Here is a 16,001-nt window from a genome sequence, read left to right on the forward strand (position 1 = left end):
AGGTCCTGTTTTTGAAACAGGTTAAACACTCTCACTGAAATTTTTTGTACAAACGCTTTTACGATATTTAACTTTTGTAAAATCTGTTTCCCGTACGTTGTCCATTTTGTGTGAGCTTGTGAATCGTATACTCCAAAATCATGTTATTTCTCAATGCACTAAGTTCTGGTTTGGCACTTAAATATTATGATTATGATTATTATTATTAATAATAACAACAGCTATAAGCAAGAAGAAAAAAAGCTCAAAGCAGTTTTTTAAATATGCATCAATTATGATTTTTTGTCTGTTCAATGCCGTTTGTAAAATGGCTAAAAATCCTTGCTATGTGAATTTTTATATTTGAGAATTTTGTCAATAATTTCATGTTCATGTTTACAATATTTGACACATCTCCATTGCCTTTGCACATTTACTTTGACTCTTGAATGCCTAATGTTGCAGAGACATTGAGATTTTTGTTTTTAGAGTCATCTGGATATCTCAACGTAGAAGTCATTTTCATTCTAAAGGTACTGGCCTGACTAGCCTTTTTTTTCCCACTTTGACATTTTTGGTTTAGTTTACCTCCTGGTCGGAGGTCATTCCACAACTGTTACTTGCAATCATATTCTTCTTCTATGATATTTTATGGCGGTTGGTATCCAAGTGTTACATTACCGCCAGACTTTGTTCTTTAGACTTTATTCTTTAGACTTTATTCTTTAGACTTTATTCCAGAGCTGACTCTTCTTCTTTGGTACTTCACAGCCGGTTCCGCCGTGACCGTAAAATCCATATAAATTACAGAATATTTTGATTTGATAAATAATTCCTGATGACGTTCCCTGTATTTTGAAAGGAATGCCAGTTATTGATGACATCATAGAGGGATTCTGTTTCAGAACTCAAAAGTCTGAACTGTAATTTTCTTCAGAAATGGAAACTTGATTCACGTAAATCCTGATAAATATTTATCACAGGTTTTATGTCATATGCTCTTGAAAGCATAATCCACCTTCTGTTTACAGTATTCTACTCAAATTGTGGCAGAGATCAAACCAGTGAAATGACAGGTCCATTGCAGTGGTGACAGGTCCAAAGAGACCAATAGGACATTGACCCGGGACAATCGAGGTAGAACGGCCTGAAACTGGGCCATCTTCAGGTGACTCCTCCCACAGGGCAGGGCTAATCCAGCTCAGTGCAGGTTCAATTCTATCTCCTCAGACTAGCAGCTTCAGATTGAAAATAACCTTTACGTGGCATTCAAAATGTCTCGAACTGTGTCCAGAACTTTTGAAACCTTTTCTATTTGTTATTGTGAAGAACTAAATCAGAACTAAATCCAAACTAATTCCTTTTTTATTTTTAATGGCTGGTTTACATAGACTGCAATACCATTTAAAAAAACTGTTTTATACTTTTTAATTTCCAAATGTTGAGGAAGTTTGGGTTATTTGGACCATTCAGTGCTGAAACTAAAATGGTGTTGAACAAACCAAGGTGCTGTTTGGAAACAGTTGCTTGACCATTTCCATCCATGTTTCCAGTTCGATCACCATTGAATCCATCGCCCTTCACACTCTTCCAGCGTCTTTTTTAAGTTGAAATATGAACTGACTTGTAATGTCAATAATAATTCACTTCAGTTTTGCACTCATCAAAGCAGCACCTTGATGTGGTGAGCAGAACTGTCATTTAGATTTGAAAATGAGACCTCCATCTGTGTATGTATCTTAGGTTTCATATCCATATTCATATTGTTCCACTTCAGTGACAGAGTTTGTGAATTATGAATATAGCAGAAATTATATCAAAGCACAATGTCTCATATTCCTGTCTACTTCAAGTCCTAGTTTAGACCTGGTCTAGACAGGTTCTGACTTGGTTTTGACATGGTTTTGACCTTGGATCAGGCTGGTCTGGTTCAGGCCTGGTTCAGACTGGACATAGTCCAGCTCTGGTCAGGGTTTAGTCCTGGTTCTGACCTGGTCTAAATCTGGTTCAGACAGTTTAGCTCTGTTTATCCAAGATCTAACCAGCCTGATCCAGATCGTGTTTGCACCTGGTTGAGACCTGGTTCTGGCCTGCTTCTGACCTGGTTTTACCTGTCTGGTTTAATCCTGATTCAGACTTGGATTAGATTGTGTTTACACATGGTTAAAACCTGGTTTAGACTCTATCTAATCCCAGTGTAAACCTGGTTTAGACCTGGTTTACACCTGGTTTAGACCTGGTTCTGTGCTGTAAATATCTGCATGTTGAGTTTCTGTGGTCAGTGCTTTTTGTACAGAAATAATAATAAAGATACATTTGGCTTGAACTGGTTCTTCCCTTTCTTTATGACTGTATTAATGATTCACATTTTACATATGTTTATTTGACTTTGGAATAACAACAAACACCAACGTATTAACTGTTTTTGACTGAGCAAAACGAGGTCCGTTTATCGAAGCACAACATAAACAGCATCATATTTCCAGCTGATAATTCATCTTAACATGATCCAAAGCCAAAGCATGACATAAAGATAAAATAAGATAAGATATTCCTTTATTGTCCCACATGGGGAAATTTCATTGGTGCAACGCAGGAAGATACAGAGGTAGATACAGAAGAACAGATCACTTATAGGAAGTCTGAAAAACACTTTCAGTAGAAGATCTCCTATAAATAAATAAAAACTCCCATTGACAAATAAATAAATAAATACCATTGCATGTGATCCCGACAGTAATTGCACATGAATATGTGTCACGACAGCACATAGATTGCACATGAATTTCACAGTAATTGCACATGAATTGCACATGAATTCCAACAGCAATTGCACATACGACAGAATTGCACATCAGTATTAGGTTAGGTCAGTATTAGAGAGGTTCAAACACAATAGAAATGTGTTAATAAAAGAGTAGTTATGTTTGTGTGAGGTCAGTTTCTCCTGTAGCACCTGGTGCCCCCTCGGAGCACCTGGTGCACCTGGTGCCCCAGAGGAGCACCTGGTGCCCCAGAGGAGCACCTGGTGCCCCAGAGGAGCACTTGGTTTCCCCTCAGAGAACCTGCATGGTGGCCCCTCGGAGCACCTGCATGCTGCCTCCTCGGAGCACATAGATTCCCCTCGGCGCACCTGATGCGTTATGTGCGGAATGGGATCGATAGCACTGCACTGACAAATAAAGTATTAGTACCATATATATATAAATATATATATATATATATATATATATATATATATATATATATGAATGAAGTCTTCAAAACTATTATACAAGTTGTATGAGCACAATTTAAAAATGAAATGAAATAAAGTTTTTAAAATTCTTTTTTGTTCATATTTGAGAAAATACAACTTTAAAATGTCATGAACATGGAGTTGATCTGGATGATTAAATAGTGTAGCTGCAGGAAGGGGCGTGGTCCTGCTTCCACACTTAAGATAACAAACTTATCTTCATTTCACTAGCGAGGACCACGACCCGAGCTACGAAGTGTTTATTGGCATGCGAGAAACATGAACAACACAAATGTACAGGTGATGAGGGCTGTAGGCTCCGGGGCCTCGATACCCCCAAAAGAAGCTTAACAGAGGCAGTGCCAATTGGCGGACTGGAGATCGTGGAGGCAATGTGGGTGAAGACCTTGAAGGCCATGCAGGGAAAAGTCCGGAAGGAAATGTGGGGACCAGGATAGGATCTACTTTAAGTAAGGAAGAAACCAGAACCTGATGCAATCTGGCCTTGATCGGTGGTGAGGATTGAGTCCTGAGGAGAAGCGCCACTTGAGGACCAGTACGCAAAGTCCTTGAAGATTGCAAAGGAGCTCAAAAAAGAGTTTAGTTTGAACAAGTCAATTGTGGTTGAACTACCACTGTGATCTTGCTTGTTTGAGGGGAAGACTAGGTTGAAGATCTTTGATGCTGTGGTGAGGATAACTGTTGTAGAGAAGGCAACCTGTGAGCAAAGGAACAAACTGAAGAAGGCAAAAGGAACATGCCAATACAAGCTTTTAACAACCATCGTCGTTTCTTCGCTGGACGGCGAGGGAATCATCAAGCTTAAGAGCACATGAAAACATGTTGATGCCACTTGGGTAGGCTTTAAGTACCGGTACTGGTAGTCGAAGGTGAATGGGAAGTAATAGGGAAAGTAGGTTGAACGCGTGAAAGGTAGATTGAAACCATAATGGAAGGAACGGAAACTACCGGGCGGTCTAGAGGAAGAGAAGGGTCTCAGGTGTGGAAAGTGGTAGTTGAGGATGGAGGAACTGGGATCCGCCTCTGGAATCAATGTTCTGAATGTATTTGTTGATGTTGTCGATGCAGGATGATCGGACTGGATAGCCATGGATGGCCTGACAGGAAGGCAGCAATCCTAACAGTATCGATCTAAAACAAGGCAGCCAAAGACATGCAAACTCGCAGATGAAGTAGAGAAAATAGTCAAGCTGGGGGAAGAACCACTTGCATTAAAGTACCCCCCTAAAGCAGCTGATGGAACAGCATATCAAAGTGGAGCAGCGACTTGATGGACTGGATTAGAATCACAAGGAGTGATGAACAGAAGACGCTAAGGTCGGGAGGTGGGAGATTAAAGGCTTGTCCCTGGGGCATGATCTGCATGGCCAAGTTCAGAATCAGAATAAGAATCCGAAAAGGTTTATTGCCAATGAACAGAATTCACAAACTTGCTTTGGTGATTTGGTGAAGCAACTGATCCTTGCAAGTGTGTCCTTTTCTTTTAGTCTCCTCAGCCCTTTAAACCCGACCGAATTCATCACACCTCACGCCGGGCCTTCAATTCATGCAACAATTACATCTTCCTGACTTAAACGGGCAATGCCGCCCAGAGCTGGTTAACTTAGACTTTTGCAAGACTCTTCTCTGGCATATCTTCACGACACTATTGGATTCACTCTTTTGCATCAGTGCCGCTTCCTCCGCAGCCAAGATGGGCATTGCATTCAGTCCTCACTGGTCACTGGTCCTATTGGAGTATGTCTCGACATCAGCAGTGTCCGTAGTAATCTCACACATTTTTGGGGGTCCTGAACAGGCCGGGCAGATAGCAGAGACCCTGAGTCTCACATCCCAGCCATCAGTCTGCAGTTTAAGCTTCACCAGCGTCCATCTCCCATCATCAAATAATTGTTATTTGCACATCTTTGTGGTTGTGTGCTTCTTGCTGATGAATAGAACCTTAAGCTGTCTCTCCAACTTATCTGTGCTAGTTTTAATGGTCATCATCCTTACTCTCCAGGAGTTTTATACTTTATACTGCTAAAATTGAATGTGGTTACCATTACTGTTTACCCCCGATATGCACACAGGGCTTACCATTTTTGGAAGATCGTGCCATTTGTGTTTGTGGTCGTTTTATATGCACGTATGCTCCAAATGGCTTACAACAGAAACGCTCCCATCTGTCTTGGAATCATCCCAGGAAGCTTCTTGTTGAGGAGCTGCCACTGATTTAGCCCCTGCGTCAGTGAAGATCCGCCTTCAACACACAAGGAAAGGTACACACAAGTTTAGTCCTGGTTTAGACCTGGTTTAGTCCTGGTTTAAACCTGAATTAGTCCTGGTTTAGTCCTGGTTTGGACTTGATTTAGTCCTGGTGTAGTCCTGGTTTAGACCTGGTTTAGTCCTGGTTTGGACCTGGTTTAGTCCTGGTGTAGTCCTGGTCTAAACCTGGTTTAGTCCTGGTTTAGTCCTAGTTTAGTCCTGGTTTGGACTTGATTTAGTCCTGGTGTAGTCCTGGTTTAGACCTGGTTTAGTCCTGGTTTGGACCTGGTTTAGTCCTGGTTTAGACCTGGTTTATTCCTGGTTTAGACCTGGTTTGGACCTGGTTTAGACCTGGTTTAGTCCTGGTTTAGTCCTGGTTAAGACCTGGTTTGGACGTGGTTTGGACCTGGTTTTGTCCTGGTTTAGTCCTGGTTTGGACCTGGTTTGGACCTGGTTTTGTCCTGGTTTAGACCTGGCTTAGTCCTGGTTTAGACCTGGTTTAGTCCTGGTTTGGTCCTGGTTTAGACCTGGTTTAGACCTGGTTTAGTCCTGGTTTAGTCCTGGTTTAGACCTGGTTTAGTCCTGGTTTAGACCTGGTTTGGACCTGGTTTAGACCTGGTTTAGACCTGGTTTAGTCCTGGTTTAGACCTGGTTTAGTCCTGGTTTAGTCCTGGTTTAGACCTGGTTTAGTCCTGGTTTGGACCTGGTTTAGTCCTGGTTTGGTCCTGGTTTAGACCTGGTTTGGACCTGGTTTAGACCTGGTTTAGACCTGGTTTAGTCCTGGTTTAGTCCTGGTTTAGACCTGGTTTAGTCCTGGTTTGGACCTGGTTTAGACCTGGTATAGATCTGGTTTAGACCTGGTTTAGTCCTGGTTTGGACCTGGTTTGGACCTGGTTTTGTCCTGGTTTAGTCCTGGTTTGGACCTGGTTTGGACCTGGTTTTGTCCTGGTTTAGACCTGGCTTAGTCCTGGTTTAGACCTGGTTTAGTCCTGGTTTGGTCCTGGTTTAGACCTGGTTTAGACTTGGTTTAGTCCTGGTTTAGACCTGGTTTGGACCTGGTTTGGACCTGGTTTGGACCTGGTTTAGACCTGGTTTAGACCTGGTTTAGTCCTGGTTTGGACCTGGTTTAGTCCTGGTTTAGTCCTGGTTTAGACCTGGTTTAGTCCTGGTTTGGACCTGGTTTAGTCCTGGTTTGGTCCTGGTTTAGACCTGGTTTGGACCTGGTTTAGACCTGGTTTAGACCTGGTTTAGTCCTGGTTTAGTCCTGGTTTAGACCTGGTTTAGTCCTGGTTTGGACCTGGTTTAGACCTGGTATAGATCTGGTTTAGACCTGGTTTAGTCCTGGTTTGGACCTGGTTTGGACCTGGTTTTGTCCTGGTTTAGTCCTGGTTTGGACCTGGTTTGGACCTGGTTTTGTCCTGGTTTAGACCTGGCTTAGTCCTGGTTTAGACCTGGTTTAGTCCTGGTTTGGTCCTGGTTTAGACCTGGTTTAGACTTGGTTTAGTCCTGGTTTAGACCTGGTTTGGACCTGGTTTGGACCTGGTTTGGACCTGGTTTAGACCTGGTTTAGACCTGGTTTAGTCCTGGTTTAGACCTGGTTTAGTCCTGGTTTAGTCCTGGTTTAGACCTGGTTTAGTCCTGGTTTGGACCTGGTTTAGTCCTGGTTTGGTCCTGGTTTAGACCTGGTTTGGACCTGGTTTAGACCTGGTTTAGACCTGGTTTAGTCCTGGTTTAGTCCTGGTTTAGACCTGGTTTAGTCCTGGTTTGGACCTGGTTTAGACCTGGTATAGATCTGGTTTAGACCTGGTTTAGTCCTGGTTTGGACCTGGTTTGGACCTGGTTTTGTCCTGGTTTAGTCCTGGTTTGGACCTGGTTTGGACCTGGTTTTGTCCTGGTTTAGACCTGGCTTAGTCCTGGTTTAGACCTGGTTTAGTCCTGGTTTGGTCCTGGTTTAGACCTGGTTTAGACTTGGTTTAGTCCTGGTTTAGACCTGGTTTGGACCTGGTTTGGACCTGGTTTGGACCTGGTTTAGACCTGGTTTAGACCTGGTTTAGTCCTGGTTTAGACCTGGTTTAGTCCTGGTTTAGTCCTGGTTTAGACCTGGTTTAGTCCTGGTTTGGACCTGGTTTAGTCCTGGTTTGGTCCTGGTTTAGACCTGGTTTGGACCTGGTTTAGACCTGGTTTAGACCTGGTTTAGTCCTGGTTTAGTCCTGGTTTAGACCTGGTTTAGTCCTGGTTTGGACCTGGTTTAGACCTGGTATAGATCTGGTTTAGACCTGGTTTAGTCCTGGTTTGGACCTGGTTTGGACCTGGTTTTGTCCTGGTTTAGTCCTGGTTTGGACCTGGTTTGGACCTGGTTTGGACCTGGTTTGGACCTGGTTTAGACCTGGTTTAGACCTGGTTTAGTCCTGGTTTAGACCTGGTTTAGTCCTGGTTTAGTCCTGGTTTAGACCTGGTTTAGTCCTGGTTTGGACCTGGTTTAGTCCTGGTTTGGTCCTGGTTTAGACCTGGTTTGGACCTGGTTTAGACCTGGTTTAGACCTGGTTTAGTCCTGGTTTAGTCCTGGTTTAGACCTGGTTTAGTCCTGGTTTGGACCTGGTTTAGACCTGGTATAGATCTGGTTTAGACCTGGTTTAGTCCTGGTTTGGACCTGGTTTGGACCTGGTTTTGTCCTGGTTTTGTCCTGGTTTAGTCCTGGTTTGGACCTGGTTTGGACCTGGTTTAGACCTGGTTTAGACCTGGTTTAGTCCTGGTTTTGTGCAGGGAGAGGTGGGGGTATCCAGGAGATTGAAGGGCCCTGCTGAGGCTCTGGTTCAGGGACATTAGTTCAGAGCCCAGTCAGCAGCAGAGAGCAGCCATCGCGAAGAAAACATCTGCCCCAGCATCTGCTCCTCACACGGCCCTCGCTCTTCTGCTCCTCACACGGCCCACGCTCTTCTGCTCCTCACACGGCCCTCGCTCTTCTGCTCCTCACACGGCCCACGCTCTTCTGCTCCTCACACGGCCCACGCTCTTCTGCTCCTCACACGGCCCTCGCTCTTCTGCTCCTCACACGGCCCTCGCTCTTCTGCTCCTCACACGGCCCACGCTCTTCTGCTCCTCACACGGCCCACGCTCTTCTGCTCCTCACACGGCCCACGCTCTTCTGCTCCTCACACGGCCCACGCTCTTCTGCTCCTCACACGGCCCTCGCTCTTCTGCTCCTCACACGGCCCTCGCTCTTCTGCTCCTCACACGGCCCACGCTCTTCTGCTCCTCACACGGCCCACGCTCTTCTGCTCCTCACACGGCCCTCGCTCTTCTGCTCCTCACACGGCCCACGCTCTTCTGCTCCTCACACGGCCCTCGCTCTTCTGCTCCTCACACGGCCCACGCTCTTCTGCTCCTCACACGGCCCTCTGCTCCTCACACGGCCCTCGCTCCTCTGCTCCTCACACGGCCCCTGCTCCTCACACGGCCCCTGCTCCTCACACGGCCCCTGCTCCTCACACGGCCCTCGCTCCTCTGCTCCTCACACGGCCCCTGCTCCTCACACGGCCCCTGCTCCTCACACGGCCCTCGCTCCTCTGCTCCTCACACGGCCCCTGCTCCTCACACGGCCCCTGCTCCTCACACGGCCCTCGCTCCTCTGCTCCTCACACGGCCCCTGCTCCTCACACGGCCCCTGCTCCTCACATGGCCCTCTGCTCCTCTACTCCTATGACAGGAACAGGAACCACTGCTGGAACTGTCCACTCACTGACAGAACAATAGGAACCTTTCTATTCATCGTACTCATACTTTCACCTGAGTCTGAGACAATCTGCGGCTCCAGACTCAGACTGGATCTGCAGATTGAGAATGACTTTTGAATGAAAGTCAATTTTTTTTTTTCTAAAAATAATGTCCAGATGATGCGACTGAATATTTTTCTAATAGTAAATTAAATTGTCATATTTGCATAGCACTTGCCTTGAAGACCCTCCAAGCACTTTCCATCACTCACACATTCACACACAGTGTACACCATGGTGTACACAGACACTTTGGGGGGGTCGGGTTAAGGACACAACCTGAGTTAGCTGGGATCAAACCAACAACCTGAGGGTCAGAGGATCTGACCGCTCATTCAAGGATGTTGCTATTTTTTAAATTCATTGTTGTATGTTGCACCTTAAAGGCACAATGAACGATTTTTCGGCGATTTGCGAACTCAGGCGGAAGTGCTCATGCCACTCCCCCGTGCACATGCCACTCCCCCGTGCACATGCCACTCCCCCGTGCACATGCCCCTCCCCCGTGCACATGCCACTCCCCCGTGCACATGCCCCTCCCCCGTGCACATGCCCCTCCCCCGTGCACATGCCACTCCCCCGTGCACATGCCACTCCCCCGTGCAAATGCCACTCCCCCGTGCACATGCCACTCCCCCGTGCACATGCCCCTCCCCCGTGCACATGCCACTCCCCCGTGCATATGCCACTCCCCCGTGCACATGCCACTCCCCCGTGCACATGCCACTCCCCCGTGCACATGCCCCTCCCCCGTGCACATGCCACTCCCCCGTGCATATGCCACTCCCCCGTGCACATGCCACTCCCCCGTGCGGACTGATGCAACACACACGTGCGACGGATCACATCACATCTCTCGTCTCCCGTAGATTTCCCTCTTCTTCTGCGTCAGCTCGAACTGTCTTTCTCCGTCTTCATTTTGCCCCGTACACTGAGGGAACTATACTATGATAGATCAATGCGCTTAGACACGCGGAAACGTGGGCACGAACCGCACGCGGCTGCAGGTGAGCGGTAGGTGCGTTTTATGATTGACACGTGGCAGGACTAATTGGCCGTCCACAACACGAGGAAATAAGACTCAGATTTGGGCCAAAACAAATCGTCCATTCAACCTTTAACACTGAAGCAAGTTCCTAGTTTTATGAATTCACTGACAATGTCAGTGTTTATGTTAAGAGCCTTCAGATCAGAGGGACTGACGTCTGCTTAGTCCTGGTTTAGTCCTGGTTTAGGCCAGTTTTAAGGCGCTGTTCTCTCCAGCAGGTTTGACTCGTGTCAGTTAATGATGTCTTAATGAGAACATGTGTTGGACAAACTAATGTGAAATTAAAACACGTCTGTCCCAACAAGCAGCACTCGTGGTGTGGGAGGATAAATATATATTTTATAAAGCAAGATACATAAAAACTAACAAAAACAGAATGTTTAGCTGGTAGTTCAACGTAATCTGGCATGTCCTTCCCATCCACTAATATCTGCCAAAAACTTATATTTTCACATGTTTTTTTAAATAAAGTGGGAAGTTAATGTTGAACATTTCCCAAAAAATATTAAACTGAACATATTTTCAGGTGCTTTATTTTTTACAATCCAATATTTTAAAACACAGGATAATGATTTGCCTGTGAATAATGTTGATTCTGTGATACATTGGTGACAGATTTAGTGCTTGTGCATACACATGTTCCCATTCATCATCTGTGATAATAAAATGTCCACTTGTAATCTAATAAAGTGGCTTTTCATGTAAAAATGTTATTTAAAACTATTTTGTAAGCTTTCATAAAGATTCATGCATCACATGACTTAAAGATTCATGCATCACATGACTAAACGCTCTGTCTGACCTTGAACATCCTGCCTCTGTCTGCTGCCTTTGGCCACGTCATGTATTACATTTTTCCTTTATTTATTTAATTCTGTCTTTGAAAGTGGAACAAATCTGTTTGTAAGCTGTATTTTAAGTGACTTTACGTTATCTTTGTATCGTTTAGGCTTTGCACCAAGTTTGTTCCAAGAAAAAGCCTGTAAAAAATGTGGACTTCTTACCACTGGATGACGCTGGAATTGTATCGTGGAGTCCTTTTTCAGATTCCAAAACAAATATCCTTGTTTTTAGCTCATTGATATTTTTTTGATATTTTCGACAGCGTTCACAAGAGTCTGTTTCCCTTATTCTCCCGGACGTGTCGCTGGCGTCAGATATGTTGTTAAAACTGTACAAATTTTCTTAAAAGCATTGGTTTACTTAAAAGAGTGCTAACCAAAATGTTTGGAAGACAAAAACTGATTAAAAAGCAAAATAAATTAGGAAAGCAGCGATAGCAAGTGGAGCAAGCAAGAAAGTGTCTGCACTCTTCAGAAGCAGGAAATATTAGATGTGCTGGTTTAAATCCTATTTATTGGATAGGTACCAATATTTGTATGTAAACCAGAGGTCCTCACCTTGCTCTAAAGTAACCTGGGTAACCTGGTCACAGGGTTCAGTACTTGTTCCAATTATATTTACTCTTCATATGCTGTCATTAGGTAACATCAGAGAGCATGGCATTAACGTCAGTGTTGCCTCCAGTTCAACTGTAAGAAACTTTAGAGTATTATTAGACCAAAGTGCACATAAATCAAGGCTTATTTCCATCGATGCTTTCAACTGGTTCAAAAAGAAGAGAGCACATTACACCGGTGATCGAGTCTTTTCACTGGCTCCTGTCGAGTTTAGAATCCTTTGCCTTTGCACAGGAGTTCTCCTTTAACCCTTGCAGCCTTCAAGCCTTCAAGTTCCTTCACATGATCATTTCGAACCTTTGCAGTCCATCTTTAAGTTCCGCAGCTTCAGTGATAAATAGCATGTCATGGCTGCATCCACACGTCTCGCCGCGGGCCCCAAGTCTCTTTCTTCAATGGCTACTCAGCCCAAGTGGTCAAACAAAACGTGGTAAAGCGAAATGATCTGGTGAAATCCTGCCTGAGAGAGGAAAACGTGGAATACGCTCTGGTTTATCCTGCAATGCTGAGGATCAACGTGAATGGAAAAATAAAAAGATTCACTACAGCGGCATATGCCAATTCCACATCGGATCCACTTTGACATTCTTTCCTTCCCTTCATTTCAATGAAAGGACCTGGACTGTACTGCAGACGTTCGTACTTGGAATGTGGGCCAGTGTGTTCCAATTTAAGTTTGTACACACCCAGGTGAAAATGTTATAGCAACCATACCAATGGTGCTGCCATTGGCCCGATATATTGACAATCAGAAATAATCTATGGTGTCTAAATTGATGGGACAGAACATAACACTGGCTGCTTTGCAGATTATGTCTTATTTAACCAAACCAGGAATGTCCACACCGATGTGATCCATGATATTGATCCAATGTCTGGATACAAATTGAATGTAAGAAAAACTGAAATTCTCTCACGTCCTCTATCCTTTCAGAAAGACGAAATCCCTTAAATATTTAGGGCTGGTCCCGGGTTGTCCTGGGGGTTCCTGTACAGGCCTTATACTGACAGACGCTTGAGTCATTTGGAGGAAGTTGAGAATGGAGCTGATCAAGACATACAAACTAAACAAAGATGTTAAAATCTTAAATAGGTTGTTTTATGACCAAGGTTGTCTGTAATACAACCTTAAGGTGACTATTTCATTCATTTTTCAATTGTATTTTAATTAATTTTATTTTGTAAATATTGCTTAAATCATCAACCAAGAAGTGTTCAACAAAATCATTACTGTTTATTAGGGGGATCCCTGAACGCCCCTGCTCCGCCCCTGCTCCACCCCTGCTCCGCCCCTGCCCCTGCTCCGCCCCTGCTCCACCCCTGCTCTGCCCCTGCTCCGCCCCTGCTCCGCCCCTGCTCCGCCCCTGCTCCTCCCCTGCTCCACCCCTGCTCTGCCCCTGCTCCTCTCCTACTCCGCCCCTGCTCCTCCCCTGCTCCGCCCCTGCTCCTCCCCTGCTCCGCCCCTGCTCCACCCCTGCTCCGCCCCTGCTCCTCCCCTGCTCCACCCCTGCTCCTCCCCTGCTCCTCCCCTGCTCCACCCCTGCTCCTCCCCTGCTCCACCCCTGCTCCGCCCCTGCTCCTCCCCTGCTCCTCCCCTGCTCCTCCCCTGCTCCGCCCCTGCTCCACCCCTGCGCCGCCCCTGCTCCGCCCCTGCTCCTCCCCTGCTCCTCCCCTGCTCCGCCCCTGCTCCACCCCTGCGCCGCCCCTGCTCCAGCCTGAAGCCCTTCTCCTGCTCTTCTGCAGAGCAGATCGAGGCTCTAGAAACACTACAGGCTGCAAACTACTGAGTCTGAAAACATGATTTAGACATTTGTAGGAAGTTGAACGACTTTGGCTTTACCGCACCAGCTTGACACATGGCAAAAGAGGAAGTGGTGGCAGGTCCCGCTGCAGCCTGTCACCATCGAGGGGGACACCATAGATGTTTTGGAGACCTGTAAGTAGCTGGCCAGCAATAGCTCAGTTGTAGAGTGACTTGTCTTCTGGTCTGAAGGTTGGTGCTTCGAATCCCCCTCTTGACAGTAGAGCAGTCAGATCCGCTGGTTGTCGGTGTGATCCCCCTCATAGTTTTGGCCGGGATGCCACTTATACTTATATTTACACTTATATACTTATACTCCGGAGCGACTTATATGTGATTTTATTTGTTATTTTCACACTTGCAACTGCATTTCATACTCCAGTGCGACTTATATATGTTTTTTTCTTCTCTATTCTGCATTTTATGGCTGGTGCGACTTATACTCCGGTAAGGCCCTTGACCCTTATGTGTTTGTGAGTGTTCCTTGATGTAAAGCACTGCCTTAAATGGGACCATTTACCATTCTTATTTGACTTGGGCCTGCAGCTGGACTCCAGTCTGGACTGGTCTGTGAATACCTGGAGGCCCTTGTCTAAAAACGAGCACAGATTTTTAAATTTAGAAAAAGCTCAGCAAAAGCGTTCTCATATTGCCAAAAACGCTGCTAGGCCGGTTTACATGAGAGCTGGACATGTAGAGACGCCAACAGACGAGATAACCAGCTCCATGTCACTTTTGATTTGTTTTATTACACCCAGTAATCATGTAGTTATGAGCCGTCAAACACGCCAAACCGAGCGTGGACAGAGCTGGATCTGCGGCGCCACCCGCAGGAAAGAGACGTGTTTGGATCACATCAGCAATGTTTGAATTTAAACACAAGCAAAAAGGAGACAAATAATGACAAACACCTTTGAGAATGTCAGGAGCGGGCAGCGCAGGACGGGCCCACTATCAGACCAGGACTAAACCAGGTCTAACCCAGACAGGACCAGCCCAGGACTAAACCAGGTCTAACCCAAACAGGACCAGCCCAGGACTAAACCAGGTCTAACCCAAACAGGACCAGCCCAGGACTAAACCAGGTCTAACCCAAACTTGGTTTGGTTTGAGTTGGTGGTAGATTTAATACAAAGTTATCTGATTTCCTTATATATATATATTGAACTGTTGTTTAGTTCCTATCACTGGTTTAAAATGTGAATTAATATTACGTTTTTAAATTGAAAAATACATAAATACACATAAATGCCCCACACATTTACATTTATCAAATATGTACACAGTTTAATAGCCACGGAATTTGGTTAAGAATGTAATTATTGGCCCATTTGGGCTCCTGAAAAGGCCCACGACCAAGTCCGTGCACATGAAGACGGCAGTGATAAGCGCCTTCCCATCACCGAAAGAAGGTCCTTGCATCGATTCCCGATGGGGCATTTGCATGTTCTCCTTGTGTCTACGTAGGTTTCCTCTGGTACAATAGGCTCCTCCCTTCAGTAGGACTTAATAACCTCAGCTGCCCAGGGTCGTCCCTGTGACCCCTGCTCTACAGAAAGGGACAGGAGGCTGAGGTCCGTCAACAACTGGCAGAAGCTCCTGTTGTAGTGTCACTGCAGGTGGAGGAGGACGCCTCGAGAAGAAGGACGGCAGAGCATGGACCGGCTAAATATGAATGGAATGTGTCAAATGTACATTATTATTTGAATAAGATAAGATAAGATATGCGGCCGAGTTGATTGTGCAATTTCTTCTTGTATCTTGTATATAAAATGTGTTTGTTCTGTTATTGGCCCTTCTGTGAGTCCAGCTCTTGGGATAGACATTATACTTGGGACTGAAACTAGGGCAACAAGTGGTGAACACAAACTATTCCTTCATTCATTCATTCATTCATTTTCTACCGCTTGTTCCCTTTCGGGGTCGCGGGTGACTGGAGCCTATCCCAGTGACCCTGTGGCCTTGTCAGGGGCGGAAAGAACACCGACTAAATCAGGGTTAATCCCCATAACTTTACTTATAAGATGAAACTTATTCTCGTTTTATTTTGAAATCCCGTGAGTTCTGTGCCTTCCCCTCAGAGCGAGCGATTGTGTCATTTCCTCCCCTCATATATCTGTGGTTTTGTGTGACTTTATGATTTGTGGCCCAGAGGAAGTGCTCTATTATGTTTGGCTGTGAGTGTTTCCTGCTCCGGCCTGATCCAAAACACATGCTTCACTCCACAAACCATCCACCACCAAGTTCTCATGTGGTTCCTCCTCACAAACACACGCAGCGGTGTTTGGTTTCACTCACACGTTTCACTCAGTTAGTCTGACACTTGACTGATGTCATTTGGTGGCGCTGATTGTGAGCAAATGAGCCGTTTCATACCATGAGTTTATATTTTTTTTGACTGAAAAAACTCCAATATTGATCTAAAACAACTTAA

The sequence above is a fragment of the Eucyclogobius newberryi genome, unplaced genomic scaffold (assembly GCF_026437365.1).
Source record: "Eucyclogobius newberryi isolate DKJ021-1_F unplaced genomic scaffold, fEucNew1.0.hap1 SCAF_19, whole genome shotgun sequence".
Classification (NCBI taxonomy): domain Eukaryota; kingdom Metazoa; phylum Chordata; class Actinopteri; order Gobiiformes; family Gobiidae; genus Eucyclogobius; species Eucyclogobius newberryi.